The sequence below is a fragment of the Canis aureus genome, chromosome 11 (genome assembly GCF_053574225.1).
Source record: "Canis aureus isolate CA01 chromosome 11, VMU_Caureus_v.1.0, whole genome shotgun sequence".
NCBI classification, from domain to species: Eukaryota; Metazoa; Chordata; class Mammalia; order Carnivora; family Canidae; genus Canis; species Canis aureus.
In genome coordinates this window covers 71,176,756-71,189,951 of record NC_135621.1, presented here as the reverse complement: position 1 = coordinate 71,189,951, position 13,196 = coordinate 71,176,756, and the positions used below count along the sequence as shown (strand labels likewise).

Sequence of the window (13,196 nt, the reverse complement as noted above, 5' to 3'; positions counted from 1 at the left end):
CTGTCTTCCTTTTGTCTGAAATTGCTGTTATTTTGGATACTGGTTCTCCTGAATTGATTTATTAATTTTCTTGTTTTCTCCCTTTCATTTTTCATTCCTTTTGGGTCCCCCCCACACACAAACATTCCAGCAAATTTCCTTAGCTTTACTTTCCAACCACCCTGTTGAATTTTTCATTTGTCAGCCTTTTTAATTTCTAAGGCCTTTCTCTTTAGTTTGGTTTGGTTTTTAATTTTGATGAAGTTAGTTTATCTGGGTTTTTTTGTTTTGTTTTGTTTTTCTTTTTCTGGGACATGTGTTTGGTGTCATTTCTGAGAACCCTGCCTACCTCTTGATTCTGGAGATTCTGAAGATTTCTTTTTTTCCTAAAAAGTTTATACTTTTACATTTTACATTTAAGTCTGTGATCCATTTTGAGTTAATTTTTATATAAGGTGTGAGACTTATATTTAGGTCAATTTTTTTTTTTTGGCTATGGCTATCCATTTGTTCCAGCACCCTTTGTTGAAAAGGCTATCTTTCTTCCTTTGAATATGTTTGTCAGAAATCAGTTGGGCATATTTGTAAGGGTCCATCTCCAGACCCTCCTCTGTTCTGTTCCTGTTAATCCATATGTGTATCCCTCTACCAACACCACACAGCCTTGATTACTGTAGCTTTATAATAAGTCTGGAGATAAACTGATTCCTCCTACTTTTTTTTTTTCCTAAAGTTTTACTTACTCTAGTTTTTTTTTTTTTGTCTTTTCACATAAATTTTAGAATAATGTTTACAGAATGCCTTACCAGTATTTTGATAGGAATTCCATTAAACCTGTATATGAATTTGTAGAGAATTAACATCTTTCTGTTTAGTTTTCCAATGAATGAACATGGTGCATCTCTCCATTTATTTGTAAGTTTGATTTTTTTCATTAACATTACACATTCTTAGATTTAGACATAGGTTTTTGGTTTTGTTTTCAGTGGTTATAAATGGTATTGGATTTTTAATTTTGGTGTCCATGTGTTTATTGCTAGTATGTAGAACACCAATTTATTTTTCTTCATTCATTCATTCTAGAGAGCCCAGGTGTGAGTAGGGGGGAGCGGCAGAGGGTGAGGGAAAGAATCTCAGACTCCCAGCTGTGGGTGGAGCCGATGCAGGGCTCAATCCCACGACCCTAAGATCATCACCTGAGCTGAAATCAAGAGTTGGACACTTAACTGACCGAGTCACCCAGGTGCCCCAACCAATTGATTTTTCTGTGTTTATCTTTTATCCTCTATAGCCTTGCTAAATTTGTTTACTAGTTTTGGAATTTTTTTTCTAGATTATTTAGGATTTTCTATATAGACCATTCTGTTACCTACAAAGAGAGGCGGTTTTATTTCTTCCTTTCTGATTTGTATCCTTTTAATTTCCTTTTCTAGCATTATTGCATTGGCTAGAATCTGCAATACTGTGTTGAATAAGAATAGTGAGTGGACATCCTTACCTTCTTCCCAATCTTAGGAGGAAAAAAAATTTCACTATTAAGCATAAGCTTAACTGTAGTTTTTAAAAACAGATTTAAAAAGAAATTTGAATAAGTTTCCCTTTATTCTTATTTTTCTAAGTTTTTATCATGAATGGGTATTGAAGTTTGTCAAATATTTTTTTCTGCATTGATTGATAAGCTCATGTGATTTTTCTTCTTTAGCTTTAATATGATAGATTACATTGACCGATTTTCAAATATTGAAGCAGGCTTACATTCCTGCAATAATCCCTACTTGGGATGGTCTATAATTATTTTTATGTATTTTTAGATTCTATTTGCTAATGTTTTGGTTAGAATTTTTACATCTATAGTCATGAGGGATAATAGGCTGTAGTTTTGGGGGTTTTATTAAGCTTTTCCTGGTTTTGGCATTAGGTTAATTCTGGCTTTATAACATGAGTTGGGAAGTGTTCCCTTCTTTTCTGTTTTTTGGAAGAGATTTTGTAGAATTGGTGTTTGTTCTTCTTTAATTAAGCATTTTTTAGAATTCTCTGGTGAAACCATCTGGGCCTGGGGATTTCTTTTTTGGCAGTTATTAAGTTACAAAATCAGTTTCCTTAATAGTTATAGGGTTTTCAAATTATCCATTTTATATTAGGCTGGTTGTGATAGTTTGTATTTTTATTATTTCTTTTCTGCTTGCTTTGGGTTTATTTTGTTCTTCTTTCCCTAGGTACTTGAGGTGGGAGTTGACACCTTGACATCATTAGCACCTAGGGTTCCTAATTTATATTTAGGTTTACTCTGGTATTGTGCATGGAGTTTGGTATTGTATTATGGGTTTTGACAAATGAATAACATGTGTCTACCATTATTGTATCATATGGAAGTTTCACTGCCCCAGACATTGCCTGTGCCTATTGGTCCCACCAAATCCCCCAGCTATAGCCACTGATTTTTATTTCACTGTCTCCATAGTTTTGCCTTTATAGAACATCATATAGTTGCAGTCATTCACTGTGTAGCCTTTTCAGATTGGCTTCTTTCCGTTAATACGCATTTAAGTTTCTTCCATGTCTTTTCATGGCTTGATAGTTCACTTCTTTGTAGAGCAGAATAATATTCCATTGTCTGGATGTTTCATAGCTTATCCATTCGTCTATTGAAGAACATCTTGGTTGCTTCCAAGTTTTAGCAATTATGAATAAAGCTGCTATAAACATCTGTGTGCAGGTTTTGTGTGGGTATAAATTTTCAACTCATCTTGGATATATTTCATAGATTATCAACTAAGCAATTATTATTTCAATTTTGAAGATTTCTTTTTGTTTCTAAGCCAATATTTAAATTTTTATTTTATATTAATTGTAATCCAACTTTTTTTTTTTAAGATTTTATTTATTTGACACACACACAGTGAGAAAGAGAGCACAAGCAGGCAGAGCTGCAGAGGGAGAGGGAGAAGCAGGCTCCCCACTGAGCAGAGAGCACCACATGGGGCTTGATCTCAGGACACCGGGATCATGACCTGAACTGAAGGCAGATGCTTAACCAACTGAGCCACCTAGATGTCCCTAATTTTACTAACTGTTAAAAATAATTTTTTTATTGTGGTCAAAACCACATAGCTTAAAATTTACCATCTTAGCCATTTTTAAGTGTACAGTATTATTACCTGTTGGCACAGTGTTGTACAGCAGATCTCTAGAATTTATCTAAACGGAAACTTTATGCCCATTGAATAACGATTCTCCATTTCCCCCTCCCCCAGCTCCTGACAACTACTACCATTCTACTCTTTGCTTCTATGAGTTTAGCTGTTTTATATACCTCATGTAAGTGGAATCGTACAATGTTTGTCCTTCTATGACTGGCTTATTTCACTTACTATAATATCCTCATGGCTCATCCATATTGTAGAAATTATTTTTAAGGTCCAGTCATATTCCATTATAGAAATATGCCACGTTTTCTTTAGTCATTTATCCATCAGTGGACATTTCTACACCTTGGTTATTGTGAATAATGTTGCAGTGAACATGGATGTGCAAATATCTCTTCAAGATCCTGTTTTTAATTCTTCTGGATATACACCAAGAAGTGGGATTGCTGGGTAATATGGTAATTCTATGTTTAACCTTCTGTTTTTCACAGTGGCTGTACCAATTTACATTCCCACCAACAGTGCACAAGGATTCTAATATCTTCACATCCTTGCCAGCACCTGCTATTTTTGTGTGTGTATGTGTGTTTGTTTCATAAAGGTATCCTAACAGACACAAAGTGTTATCTCCTTGTGATTTTGATTTGCATTTTCCTAATGCTTAGTGATGTTGAGAATCTTTTCCTGTATTGGCCATTTCTTTGTATAACTTAAAATATTCTAATTAATGTTATACATATTAGTTATGTATTATATTTGTTATAAATATATTTAATGTATATGCTACGTATATATGTTCTGTGTTTTATATTCTATGTTTTTATATTAATTTGTTATGTACATATATCTAGTGTGTGGGTGAAGACAGAAGGCTGGGCTCCTCACTTGGCTTTTGCTGGCATGTCTGCAGGGAGGGGCTGCAGGTTTTTTCTGTGGTTTTTGGTCGGAATAGAGTAGTGACCCTTTCCTGCATTTGTCGAGAGAGAGCAGGCTTCTATTGGGGCTTTCTTTGTTTACACCCATTGGTGTTTTTAACTCACCAGTTGCTTCAGTTTCTAGTCTGGGATACATGGAACAAAAAGAAATCGCAGTCCGCTCACCACCATCTTATTCCATGGGTTCCAGAGTTTCTAGGCAGTCTGCTTTCTGTTCACATTTCAGAACCTTTTTATTACGCTTTTTAAAATATATACTACTGTCCAAAGTATTTAGTTATACTTGGAAGAAGAGGCAAAAGCAAATCGGGCAGCCCAGGTGGCCCAGCGGTTTAGTGCCGCCTGCGGCTCAGGGCGTGATCCTGGAGACCCAGGATCGAGTCCCACGTCAGGCTCCCTGCATGGAGCCTGCTTCGTCCTCTCCCTCTCCCTCTGCCTGTGCCTCTGCCTCTCTCTCTCTCTCTCATGAGTAAATAAATAAAATCTTAAAAAAAAAAAAAAAAGAAAAAGAAAATCTACTCCATTTTCCTGGAAATGGAAGTTTTCAGTTTGTGCTTTAAAAAAACCAAAACAAACTCTTTACATCATTTAGTAAGGCTTTAGAAGGAAGCAGAGATAAAAACAAATATTCAACTTGCTTTAAAAAATTTTTTCCTACCACTTTAATCAGAAGCCCTGCATGATGTTTTCTTTTTTTTTTTTTTTTAATTCATTTATGATAGTCACACAGAGAGAGAGGCAGAGACATAAGCAGAGGGAGAAGCAGGCTCCATGCACCGGGAGCCCGACGTGAGATTCGATCCCAGGTCTCCAGGATCGCGCCCTGGGCCAAAGCAGGCACCAAACCGCTGCGCCACCCAGGGATCCTCCTGCGTGATGTTTTTAACCCTCCTGGGCTCAGACTTCTGTCAGATGGAGGCCATACTCTAACCCTACCTTTCTCAAACAGGTCAGAATTGTGAAAGGAATGGGAGGAGGTAACATGCTTTATAATGTGCTGAGGCTTGTATGTTAGTGATCAAAGAAGTGGAGTCGTCTCTGTACTCGTGGCAGAGTAAGGATGTGCATGTTGCACCCACTCAGACTCACAAATGATGAGTGGTTTCACTAGAGACATTTTATTTTTTAAAGATTTTGGGATCCCTGGGTGGCGCAGCGGTTTGGCGCCTGCCTTTGGCCCAGGGCGCGATCCTGGAGACCCGGGATCGAATCCCACGTTGGGCTCCCGGTGCATGGAGCTTGCTTCTCCCTCTGCCTGTGTCTCTCTCTCTCTCTCTCTCTCTCTGTGACTATCATAAAAATAAAAATTAAAAAAAAAGATTTTATTTATTTATTCATGAGAGACAGAAAAAGAGAAAGGCGCAGACACAGGCAGAGGGAGAAGCAGCAGGCTCCCTGCAGGAAGCCCAGTGTGGGACTCCATCCCAGGACCCCGGGGTCACGCCCTGGGCTGAAGGCAGCGCTAAACTGCTGAGCCACCTGGGCTGCCTGAGACATTTTATTTTGACAAATGTTGTGTACCACTTACCAGAGTATGGTATGAGTCCTTTGATGCACCTGGGATGTGTGCCCTGATGGAACCAAAGTGATTTTGGTTTCTGATAGACAATTGGAAGTTGGATTTTGGACTTCAGATTCCTTTACCTAAAGGCAGGAAAAGATTATCTTCAGACTTAAAGGGATAAGAACTGAAGCTCAAGATGTGCCAAGTGCTATTTTGTGTTCACATCTCCTGGCCCAGATGGATTACATCTGCAGTGAGCTTGACAGTGAGGCACTGAGCTGCCTGCCACCAGTGATGTTTGAAGACTTGCTTGCAACAGAAGAGATATCAGAAGGTTTGAGGGAGGAAAATGTTTCCATATTCCTAAAAGGGAGGAAGGTAGACTGTGCGCAGTAGGGACATCAGGATTGATAGAGGACAAGAATCTGGAACAGGTCGTTTACAAAGATGCTTTGATGCTATTTTTTGTGTAAGAAAATGGTGTGTGTGTGTGTGTTGTGTATGTATACATCAATATATACTGCTTGGATTTGCCTGAACAACACCCTCAAAGGATAAGAGAGAAGGAGAGAGAGAGAGAGAGGCTGAATGGGAGAAAGGGAAAGAGATGGGGAGTCTTCCCTATAGGGGATGAGTACTAGAGTAGAAAATAATATCCAGAGATCTCTGGGTGGCCCAGCGGTTTAGCGCCGCCTTCAGCCCAGGGTGTGATCCTGGGGTCCAGGGATCGAGTTCCACATCGGGCTCCCTGTATGGAGCCTGCTTCTCCCTCTGCCTGTGTCTCTGCCTCTCTCTCTCTCTCTCTCAATCTGTGTGTGTGTGTCTCATGAATAAATACTTTTTTAAAAAAAGAAAAAAATAATTTCCCTTTTTGAATGTTAAATATTACTTATTTTAAAAATAAAATGTTAAGCTGTTTTGTAGTCCCTTGGACAAGTAAGCAGGGATCTTCAGATTGGGTAAGAGCAGGCCATGTCCTATCAACCTCATGGCCTTTTGGGGAAGGTTTCTGGATAGGAAGCTCAGGAGAGTGCACAGTTCATGCAGTGTCTGTGGGTTGTATCACTTGGGTGAGGACACTCACCAGAGATCTGTGAGCAAGTTGGAGAGTCTAGGCTGGATGCCAGGAGTCATAGCTGCTGTGTGTGTGTAATGCTTTCTGACCAGTGGCTTGATATTAATTTGGAGGAAACCTTCTAAGAAAAAAGCCCTGCAGCTTACCCATTAGTTTTATGTTATCTTACATTTAGCAAGTAACTTGGTTAAAGATTAGACACGCTTATCAATTATGTACCTAATACAAAATTGTAAGATATAACCACTGCATTGGGTAATAGAATCAGGATCCAAAATGATCCTTATGAAATTGGAGCAATGGACTGATTCTAATGAGATGAAATAACAAGGCAAGGTCATACACTTGGATTTTTATTTTATTTTAACAACTTTACAAGCATAGTTCAGGGAAGGCAGAGATTTAAAGCAGTGTAAGTGGAAAAAGACTTAAGTATTTTAGTGGTCAATTAACTCAATATGAATGTGTATGTAATGCAGCCGCCAAAAGAAAAACATGCCGTTTTTAGCTACATTAATAAAATTAATAGTAGGTGATAATGCTGGTCTACTCTGCATGAGTCACTTCACCATGCCTGAAGAATTCCATTCGTTTCCTGGGGCCATTCTTGTCAAAGGGAGATAGACAAACTGAAGCATTTAAGTAGTGATGTAAGGAGAAAACATCTCAATGAAATTAGGTACGTTTAACTCAGGGAAGAAAAAATTCCGAGTCTAAATAACAATATTTCAATCATTTAGAAAGTGGAAAAGAAGACTTGGCTCTTTCTGCTCTGAAGAGAAGAGTGTAGGCACAAGAGGTGGACATTTCCAGTTGGATGTAAGAAAGAACTCGTCAGCAGTGCAGGCTGTCTGCAGTTGGGCTGAGGGTCCAAAGAAATGACATCATTCTAAGAAAAGTACTTGTCAGAAGGCTCCAGCAGGGATTAGGATTCAAGCTGTTGAGGGCTCTAGATCAGTGCTACTCTAAGGACATTGTTTTCTTTTTCTCCCCTTCCCCCTTGTGTGTTTATTACCCTTTTCAATACTGTTCAGTGATTTTTCGTATATTCACAGGGTCACTTACCCAACACCACGTATCTGATTACAGAACATTTTTTTTCATCATCTCAGACGGGGACCCATACCTGTTAGCAGTCACCCATACCTGCTACAGTCTCTGGCAACCATCAGTCTGCTCTCTGTTATGGGATTCCAGACATGTCATATAAACGGAATAATGTAATATATGGCTTCTTATGACTTCTTCCACTTAGCATGAAGTTTATGGTTCAGCCATGCTGTAGCAGCAGCATGTGTGAGTGCCTCATTTATCCGCGTGGTAGCACGTATGGGTACTTTTTTCCCTTTCGTGGCTGCGTAACATTCCCTGTGTGCGTATACCATATTTTGTTTATCCTGATGGACATTTGGGTTGTTTCCGCTTTTTTGGCATTATGAACAGTGCTGCTGAGGATATTTGTGTCCAAGTTTTTGTGTGAACATGATGTTTCATTTCCCTTGGGCATATACACAGGAGTGAAGTTGCTGGGTCCAGGGGGAACTCTGCTTTTTGAGAGAACGCCAAACTATTTTCCACAGGAGCCACACTGTTTTACATTCCACCAGCAATGTGTGGAGGTTCCAGTCTCCACATCCTTGGCAACATTTTTTATTGTTTCTGGGTTTTTTTTTTTTTTTTTATTATAGCCATCGTAGTGGTTTAGAGTGATACCTCATTGTGGTTTTGATTTGCATTTTCTAAGTAATTAATAGTGTTGAGCATCTTTTCATGTGCTTACCAGCCATTTGTATATGCTCTTTGGAGAAATGTCCATTTGGATCCTTTGCCAATTTTTACATCATGTTGTTTTTTTTAGTGTTGAGTTTTAAGAGTTCTTTATATAGCCTGGATACTGGATCCTTACTGAGTGTAAGGTTTGCAAATATTTTCCCCCTCATTCTTTGCATTGTCTTCCATTTTCTTGATAGTGTCCTTTGCAGCACAAATTTTTAAAGACTTTGATGAAGTGTGGTTTGGTTTTCTTCCTTTGTTTGTTTGTGCTTCAGGTGTCATATCTAAGAACCATTACCTAATCCAACACCGTGAAGCTTTGTTTAGATATTTTCTTTGGAGAGTTTTTAGATCTTTGGTCCATTTTGAATTGATTTCTGTATATAATATGAGGTTGGGATATTAAGTTAGTCTTTTGCATGTAGATATCTAGTTGTCCCAGTTATCACTTTTGGAAAAGACCAATCTTTCCCTCATTGAATTGTTTTGGCACGCTTGTCAAAAATCAATTGGCTGTAAATGTGTGGGTGCCATTCAGAGGATGCTGTGCCAGAATGTAAATGAAGGAACTGCATTCCTCCTGGGTAAAATATCTCCAGTCAGCTTAGTTACTTAATTGATTTATGTCCTGGAGCAAGCTTCTTATCTCCTTATGGGCTGGTAACAGTTTACTAGCCAGCACCTGTTTGTGGGCCAAGTTTTGAGTAGCACTGCTCTGGATCTTTCTACTTTAAACTGAAGAACAGCATCCTGTCCATTTCCCAGAGCTACTGCATTAGAATCCGCTTTTGAACAGGACGACCCCCAGGTGATTCACATGCATATTAAAGTTTGAGCAGCAGGATTCTAAATCAGATTTTAGATGACTTTAAAGATCTATGCAGTAAATGCAGGATTAATTAATAAGACCCAGGAAAGGGAGAGTCCATGTGATTGTGGGAAGAGAGTATTTGGGACTTTCTACGTAGCAAAAGCCCAGACACCTTGGCCTTCGGTGGAACACCAGGGGCCGGCTGAGATCTCAGAGTTTCTTTTCACTATTGCACTGGACTTGATGTTTCGCTTTGCCTGTAACTCCTTGACGAGACTCATAAAGGAAACGCAGAGTTATTGAGGAAAGGTGGGGCAAAGAGTGGGAAGGCAGAAGACTTTCACAAAGCAGCCCGTAGGAGAAATAAACAAGTTTCAGTCCTTAGAACTGCATTTAAGTCAGAAAAAGAGGCTGAACTTTGCCTAAAAGGTTCCGTGGAACCGTGGTGTGATCCCAAAAGTAAGCAGCAACAAGTGCTGAGTCATAAAATCAGAAAGTGTTGAATATTTGAATGGAGGGTCAAAGCAGGTAAATCGTGTCTTTGGAAACTTAATAATCTATTGCCTGTGCAAGCACTGTCATCATTGGGAACTTGCAGGTATCACGCTGACATTCCAAGGATGGGTGTGACCTGAGCAAATAATGTAGGGAAATCAGTCACAAACCATGCTCATTTTTACTTTTTTCAGGTGACATGTTACTGATAGGCTCTTTAAAATGCTATCTTCTTTGTTTTCCTGAATTTATATATAAACGTTTTAGTAGATGTATTTAGGGATTAAGTCCTCACTTTTCTTGTAAAGGCTATAAGATTCTTTTAACTAGGAATTCTCTGGCTGTAGGAATTTTTTAAGATTTTATTTATTCATGAGAGACACAGAGAAAGAGGCAGAGAGAGAAGCAGGCTCCCTGCGGGGAGCTCGATCCTGGGACTCGATCCTGGGACTCGATCCTGGGACTCGATCCTGGGACTCGATCCTGGGACTCTGAGACCACGCCCCAGGCTGAAGGCAGTTGCTAAACCGCTGAGCCACCCAGGGATCCCCTCTAGCTGTAGGAGTTTTGAAGATAGGGATAGACTACTGTTTTGTGCTACAAGCGTCATTAATTAGGAACCCCAGATAAACTTGAGATTTGTGATGACCTATACGATCTGGGTTGAAGGCATGATTTTCACATGGCAGCTTCTGCATGTATTTGTGAAGAAAGTTTTTTTTAGCACTTCAAGCAGTTAAATGTGATATTAATAAGGCAACTACAAATCATTTAAAATATCTACTTACTAAAGCAGGTTTTCTAATAACATGTTTACATCAGTACTTTATTAGTCTTGTGCCATGATAACCTAAAAATAGTTAAATGACAATACACACTCCTTAGAATCATCACTGTTTCAATCAAACCAATCTGATCTATAATTTAGCTGAACATTTCCTACTCCCCTGAAAATCAGGTTTTGATTTACACTCATCATAAAGACTTTTATCTCAATGCCCCCAAATAATGGTTGTAGCCAAGGGCCTTAGGCATCCTCCTTGTATCCTGCCTCTTCCTGAGTCCTTGAGCTCCAGGACCATGGGGTCCCACCCCACACTTCTGTATCCCTGTCTGTTCTCCAAGCCTGGGACTGGGCTTCTAACGCCAGCCAGGGCACGCGTGGGCCTCCTCCAGCCACTGCTGCTGTGACACGGGCAGTGCACCTGCAGTGTCAGTCAGTCTCACTTTGCAGTAAGATTTTCTCTTGACCTTTTCTGCATTTCACAGCCATTCAAATCGATCTTCTCCATCAGTTGCCGACTGGTGAGGTGTTACTCTAAAATCTGAGATGTTGTTAAAAGTAAGAGCCAGGGTCCCCCTCCCAAGAGGAGCTCTTTTCTGCTTGGACGCATCTCAGGAACTCTGCAGAAGACAAAATGAACAGGAATTTGGACTTGAACTGATCAGCACACAGCTTGGCAACTATTCTAGGATGCCATCTGCAGATGTTAATTATCCAGTGTGGGTCCTCTAATAGCTCTTGACCTCTTCCTCTGGGCTCCATCACATGTTTTTTTTTTTTTTTTCTCCTTCCTAATTCTTTATTATTCCTCTTGGGGTGAGACAAATCAGAGGTAGCATTGCTGAGTCTTTTTCAAACAGTTAAATGTAGACAAATTACTAATGTGGAAACATTAGTCTTTGATTCTTCCTGCACACATTAGATCTTCTGCTCTTCTATTTTGGCTTCAAGAACTTCTCTCTAGTTCTTCCTCCTTCCATGACTGTGTAAACGAAATCAAGTTTTTGAAGAGTTGGTGATGAGAGTAAAAAGCAGGGGGGAAAGAAGGGGCCTCTACGACATGAACCCTGAAATCACGTTCTGTTGTGGAGAACTTAAGAGATTGCTTTTTTTTTGCCTCATCATCTCCTTTGTCATCCAGAGTAGTTGCTCTGAGCCTTTTAATTCTCTCATCAAGCTTCTTTCTCATTCCCTTAGACTGCAAACGTGGTTGTGCTCTCTACCCAAAAACAGAACAATGGAACGGAACTCATTGAAGTTCCCTTTTCTCCAGCTGGAAACCAATATGCATATCCATCCTTCCTTCCGGCCCCTTTTTCCAAGACCTCAGTCCCCACGGGCCCCTCTTTCTAAGACCAGGCCCTCAGTCCCCACGCCTTCTTCCTGCAGGACTTCATCCCCTCCTGTCCACGACCATTGCTGCTCTTGGCTCCTTCCACTCTCCCATGCTCAGTTCTCTCTCATCCTAAGAATTCCTCCTGGCAGTGCCGTTCCTCCATGAAGCACAGAATGTTCCAGAAGACTCCTCTGTAGTCTCCAGCTTTATAAGCTCAACTCTTTGCAAGTCGTTTCCACCCTCCCCTCACCACCCCCCTCTTCCCTTCCCTGAAACTGCTCTTGCCTTGGGCTCCAGTGGTCACAGTTCTATTTTTGTCTACCTTTCTGAAGCAACTGTCTTCCTTCTTACTCCCTCACTCAGAGGAAGGTTCTAGTGAATTTTAACTTCAGTGTTCAGGGCTCAGATATATTCTTTTGATATTATGACATTTCTTCTTGTTTTGGTATATGACTTCAGATTAAAAGAGACTTCATGTGTCACTCTAAGCAGCCAGATTTCTCATTTATGTAGTGGTAGTTACTGTTTTTAATGGTCTAAACGGTTACGTTTGTATGGCAACTCAGAACCACTTTACTTTTCCACTCCCTTTTTTTTTTAAACAAAAGTGAAACAATTCATTAAGACTAGTTTTTTAAATCTTACCTTGCTTTTGTGTCAAAATCCTTTCACCTGGCCTGCTCACTTTTTCTTTCCCCTCAACTTAGTTCTTGATGACATTGAATTTTAAACATCATCGTTACAAAGATTTGCCTCTATGGATGTTGAAATAACTATACCAAGATGTGTAAGGCACCTTCCAGTGCCTAAGTGGGACCTGACACATAGGAAGTGCTCAATAAACATTTGTTGACTAAGTGAATTCCATAAGCAGCCCCAGGAGAGCATATGCAGTTCTAACCAGGGAGGCGGAAACATGACCCATCCCATATTCCATTCGGTTGGCTTGAGAGGCTTAATTATGAGCAAAACGTTTAGGTCTGGATGCCACTGCAGGCTGTCCAAAACTCTGTAATAAAGCAGTTATTCTTTTCAAGTATTTCCTAAAGGGAGAAAAACAGTACAAATAATTTAAAAGTCATGTTGAACTCAGTTGTCACCTACAGCCAGGAAAAAAAAAACAACAACACCAGTTTCATTTTTCTGAATTAAAAATTCACGCATTTAAATAATTCATCCTGTCTGGCTCTGACTCTGGTACTTCTGGAGATGGGCGTCTGCTCCTGGTTCACGTTTGCTTCCTGGAGCACTGATGGAGTGAGCAAGTAGGCCCCCTGTGTGCCTCTGGTTCTAGAATCTCGCTCAGGAGAGTGCTGTGGTTTACTAGGATTGCAGAATTGTTTACTGAAGATTTGGCC

At 39.9% G+C, this 13,196-nt stretch overlaps 1 protein-coding gene across 13 annotated transcripts in view; it reads left to right on the top strand.

Moving 5' to 3' along the window:
• AAK1 (AP2 associated kinase 1) overlaps positions 1 to 13,196 on the top strand; it is a 156,071-nt gene that overhangs the window by 78,862 nt on the left and 64,013 nt on the right. The gene's annotated exons all lie outside the window — the stretch shown is intronic.